The sequence below is a fragment of the Oxyura jamaicensis genome, chromosome 3 (assembly GCF_011077185.1).
Source record: "Oxyura jamaicensis isolate SHBP4307 breed ruddy duck chromosome 3, BPBGC_Ojam_1.0, whole genome shotgun sequence".
NCBI classification, from domain to species: domain Eukaryota; kingdom Metazoa; phylum Chordata; class Aves; order Anseriformes; family Anatidae; genus Oxyura; species Oxyura jamaicensis.
Window position 1 is genome coordinate 48651738 of NC_048895.1, and position 5202 is coordinate 48656939.

Consider the following 5202-nt stretch of genomic DNA (forward strand, 5'->3'; position numbering starts at 1 on the left):
TACTTTTATTGTTACTTTATGATTGAACAATCTACTTTATTTCTGTTCACAAGTGTACCTGCTTCACTGGTCTCTGAGCACCACCAGCTGAAGCCACTGGGCACCACCTGCGTTCTGGGAATTCAAGGCCCAGACCCCCTAAAGAGGCCGCCTACAAGTGGGTGCAAAACTACCAAGAAAGATACATATACGTGGTCACATTTGGCTCATGACCCCTATCCCATACAGGGACACCGTACAGATATGTGGGCCCAGTGGAGAAGGAGTTTGCCATTGTTTGTGTGGAGCACAAGTCCTGTGAGGAGCTGCTGAGGGAGCTGGGGTTGTTTGGTCTGGAGAAGAGGAGGCTCGGGGGAGGCCATATTGCTCTCTACAGCTACCTGAAAGGAAGGTGTGGGGAGCTGGGAGTCAGCCTCACAGGTAACTAGTGACATGGCCTCAAGTTGCACCAGGGGAAGTTCAGGTTGGGAATGAGGAGACATTTCTTCTCAGAACGACCAGTCAGGCATTGGAACTGGCTGCCCAGGGAGGTGGTGGAGTCACCGTCCCTGGGGGTGTTCAAGGAAAGGTTGGATGTGGCGCTTGGGGACATGGTTTGGTGGGTGACATTGGTAGTAGGGGGTGGTTGGACCAGATGAGCTTGGAGGTCTTGTCCAACCTTAAGGATTCTGTGACTCTATGATTGCTCGCTGTCCAGAGCTGACACTGAGGGACGGCAGCTGTCCCTTAGTCCTGGGGGCAGGCTCCAAGGTGACCAAGCTCTGTGGGATGCAGGGCAGCCATTCCCCAGAGGAGAAGCAAGTGTGGCCAGAGTAGGAGGCAGTGTGGGGAAGGCCGGAGATGGGGCATGCTTCCAGCCCCTGCCCAAGCTGGGCAGAGGGGGCAGGTCCCAGCCCGGCCAGTAACCAGCACACTGTAATTGCGCTTTGTAGATGCAGCACGCAGTGGAGGCTGGCAAGAAATTCTTCCTCTGCGACGTCTTCCTCCTAATTACGCGTACATCATCGCTTTGGACTTTGTTGTTTCCTTCCCTCAGCGAGGGAAGCGCTCTCCCAGGAAGCACCTGGGCCGAACACCACCAGCGCCAGCAGGTAACGCCGCCGTCTCCAGCTGACATTGCCGTTTAGGAAATTAAAAATAAATAAAAATAAAAATAGGGAGAAGGAGCAGCGTTGTCTCCGGCTGCACAGCGGCCGCGGCCGCGGACCGGGGGAGGGGACGTGCTGCCCGCCTTCCCGCCCGCCTCTCCCGTTGCAGCCGAAGGGGGCCGCCCGCCCGCCCCCGCTGCGCTCTGCGCCCGCCCGCACCGCGGCTGAGGGCGGGAGGGGGCGGCGGGAGGGGGGCTCGGCGGGGGGGGCTCGGCGCCCGGGCGGGGGTCGCGGTGCCGCCGTGTCGGGGCGCGGCGCGGCCTCGTATGTAGGAGCGGCGGCGTGCGGTTCCTGTATCTGCACCAGGATGGCCGAGTGGTTAAGGCGTTGGACTTAAGATCCAATGGACGTATGTCCGCGTGGGTTCGAACCCCACTCCTGGTAAGTGACGTTTTTTTTCCGGAGCCACGCGGAATGGCCGGGGAAGGAGCGGGGGCGAGGCGGGGACGGCGCCCGGTGCGGGGCGGCCGCGGGGGGCCGGGGAGCGGCGGCGGGCGGCTGCGGGGCGGCGACCTGGGGGCGGGCCGGGACGGCTCCAGCGGGGCTGGGCTAGGCTCCGTGCGCTGCCAGCAGCTGCGCCGGCCTCGTCTTCCTTTTTTTTTTTTTTTTTTTTTTTTTTTTTTCGCAAGAACTTCCGCTTAAAGTTGTCTCACAGCTTAATTTCTGAAAGTTTTAAAATTACCTCTAATTTCCTTTATTTCCTGCTCCCGGGACGGTGCTCGGGGTTTGTGGCGCGCTGCCTGGGGGCAGCCCTCGGCCTCCGTGTGCCCCAGCGGTTGACCTGGCGGCCCTGAACGCTGCGTATTTCCCTACATATTTCTGTGTCGGTTTTGCTCCGTTCAGACCACTTCGGATAACGTGAAGGCCGCATCACAACCTGTCCGTGGGCTTTGCAGCGTGAAGCTGAGGTAATTGTTGCCTGCAGCAGGGCATGGGGGTGTCAAGGTGTCCCTGGCGGTCACCGAGGTGTGGAGGCATGGCCGGTACCCCAAACTGTGCCAGGTGTTCCCCAAAACGTTAAGCAGAGCTTGCAAACCTGCCTCCTGCCTTCGTTTTCTTTAGGGGTTTTTGTCCATGTCGCTGTGGTTCATTTGCAGTAGCATAATTCTTTATCTGTTTGTTTTGACAGGGTAGAGCCATCGTATTCCGGCCTATTGAAAGTGCGAGACGTACAAATTAAGCCTAGACTGACATCTTGTAAAGTATTAGTGTTTGTCAGAGTGCCCTCCTCAAATTAATACAGGTAAATACTGTTGTTCTCAGCCACTGTTCCCTATAATTTGCGTTGAAAAAACGATTCTAAACTGCCTCCAGTGCAACACGGAATGCAACACAAAATGCTTCAGACAGGCTATTTCATTACATGATACATGTGATGGATGATTCAGTGTCACAAATGTGGACAAGGTATAAACACAAAAATACGAAAGTCAAGAGGAAATTACGGAGAGAAGTGTGGTCTGGAGGTGAATTTCTAGGAGATGCAGGTGCACATACTGTTTTTTGACTATTCCCACAGTTAAATTGTAAATGCAGAAGTGTGCTTTCTAGAACTGGTCATTAAAAAGCAGTACTGACAGGTTCAAGTGTTTTATTAAGTAAGTATTCATTCCTATTATTCATTAAGGTACAAATTAGTAAAAACGTTGCATATTTGATTGTACATTTTACCTGTAATATTGTAATGGAAAAAAGCTGCCCTTGGAAACCCACATTTTTGCATACAAATTGGGTAGTACTGCCTGTGTGCTTACTTAAAAGCCCATTTCTACAGACAAAAAACGTTCATGTAGATTTTGTGGATGCAGTGCTGATCTTGAAAAGTTAGTCCCAGCTATGTCAGTTATGGGATGAATTACTGGCAGTTATTCAACATTGTAAGGAAGAAAAAAAAAAGTAAAAATAATCACGTTTTTCAAGAACACTAATTACTGACAAAAAAGCAGCCTTTCTATTAAAGCTGTGTAGAAGACATGGAGTTCTGGGTTAGAAATTTTTCTGATACAGGCCCAACCCTTCCCATAAGAAATTTCTTTTGCAGGGAACTTCTCTCAGTCCTTTGGTGAAAGAGTGTTCCCTGCTTTCTGTAATGACTTGCTAGAGCACATGCAGATCAGGAATGGAACACAAGATTCTTCAACCTTTCCTAATCTTATGAAATATCCATAAATATCTACTGGCAACAACTATGTCCCAACCCCTTTCTTCGTTTCTACATAAAGTACAGGATAATCTGCTGGGGTTATTGGTTTCTGTTTTAAGTGAAGTGACGGAATGGTGTAATGCCTTTGAGCTCTGGAGTTGACCGTGATTTCATTTAAGATTTTTATTTTATCAAGCAGGTAGCTTTCTTTGTTCTTTATTAGTTGCTTTAACCCTAACCCTATCACTGTCCTTGTCTGGATAGTCTTGTTGGCTAAGGACTTCACCTACTTTACGTATGGCTGTACACTTAGTTAAAGTCATACTATGATATAATGCTGTTGGTGCACCTCCTACCTTAATTTATTTTACTCTTGTATTGCTTCTTATTTTCCTTTTTCTTGCTGTTACAGAAGGGCAGCATCTTCAGTAGACTCTATTTCCTGGATTCTTGTTGTTCCCGTAACACTGGTCCAAAGATAGATTGTGTCAATGTTTATATGTGTGTCTTCACACAGGTTTATTTTCAACAGCTGCCATTGCTGCTCACCTCTGGACTGCCTCTGATTTATCTCCAGTTTCTTAAAAACATTCCTATTGGCCTTGATAGCCACAGCAACCAAGTGTCATTAGCAATGTTAGCTAATTCTGTCTCCTTCTCCAAGGCATTACAACACATACTCTCAAACAGATCTTGCAACATTTTATTGTTTAACTATTCTTCTCGGGTTTGATGAGCAAAAAGCAGAGATGTTCTGTTAGGCTACTTCAGTTCATGCAGCAAGCTCTGGGGCATCACCCTGCCGTGGCTGGGAAGCTTGGCCACTGCGACCACAGCGTGGTTGCAACAGAACAAGGGTCTGCGTGTTACTGCAGTGCAAAGCCCAGCAACTTATTAAGTACTGGTGGAGGTCGGTTTACTCACATGACTGACAGGTGAGCGCTGGCAAGTCTTGCCACGGTCATTTAAAACATCATCACCCCCAAGATTACCTTATGTGTTGCTCTCCTGGAGTGACTGGATGTCTAACACTGCCAGCAGAGGAGAGTGGGTGCCCACCCTTAGTGCCTGGTGCCTTGGCTCACCACCACCTTCACTGGCAGAGCAGAGGGCAGCAGGGAGGTGTGGGCATGCTTTCTCTTTTGCCAGTTCTCATTAGGAGGAATATGTGCAGGTGGTAACACTTCACATCAGCACAGCCTTATTACCAAGGGATATTTCTGAACGTGTTAAAAGACAGGTCTGTGCACTAGATTACCTCCAGTTTGGGAACATTTTCCCTTGGGCTGGCTTACTGTGTTGGCAGAAGCTTCTGGGAAAAGGGTAGAGCAGTCAAGTGATCATTTATATCACAGCAGCAAAGTTGACCAGAGCACCTCCTAAATGAGGGGCCCTAAATGCCCTAAAGGGAAGGAAGCATGATGTACAATACTATGGCTAACATCTGTGGGATCCCAGGGTCTTGGCTTAAAGCATACTAATGTGCCTTTCTCTGGGATTTTTTGGTTGCATTAAAATAGTCTCAATGATTTTGTTCTTTTTCCCTGTCAGGGAGGAGCTTTTGTCTGAAAACCACAGAAAATTTGCACACTAGTGGAGATGGCCTTACATTGCAATTAGAAAAATGTATTTTTTTTTCTAATTTCTCTAATAACTTGAGGAAAGGAATGCACTTTACAGGTTTCTTCATTTTTCTTCATCACTTCTTCTCCTTCACCATCTGCCTGCCTGTGACCCTCTTTTCTGGGTTGGAAGTGCTAGAGGCTCTTTCCTTCAAACCTCATCTACCTTATTTTTTGGAGTGCTGGCTAAAGTGTTTCATGCAGCTCTTGGCAGAAGAGTACTCCCTGAGCGTGACTCGGTGGGTTTCTAACACCTGTCTCTTGCTATTTCATGGTTTGCTGCAAACTT

The 5202-nt window shown here is 49.0% G+C and overlaps 1 non-coding gene across 1 annotated transcript; it reads left to right on the plus strand.

Moving 5' to 3' along the window:
- Nucleotides 1-1449: 1449 nt before the first annotated feature.
- On the plus strand, nt 1450-1532 carry TRNAL-UAA. Its single transcript has one exon. It is a non-coding gene; the product is annotated as a tRNA-Leu (tRNA).
- Nucleotides 1533-5202: the final 3670 nt, after the last annotated feature.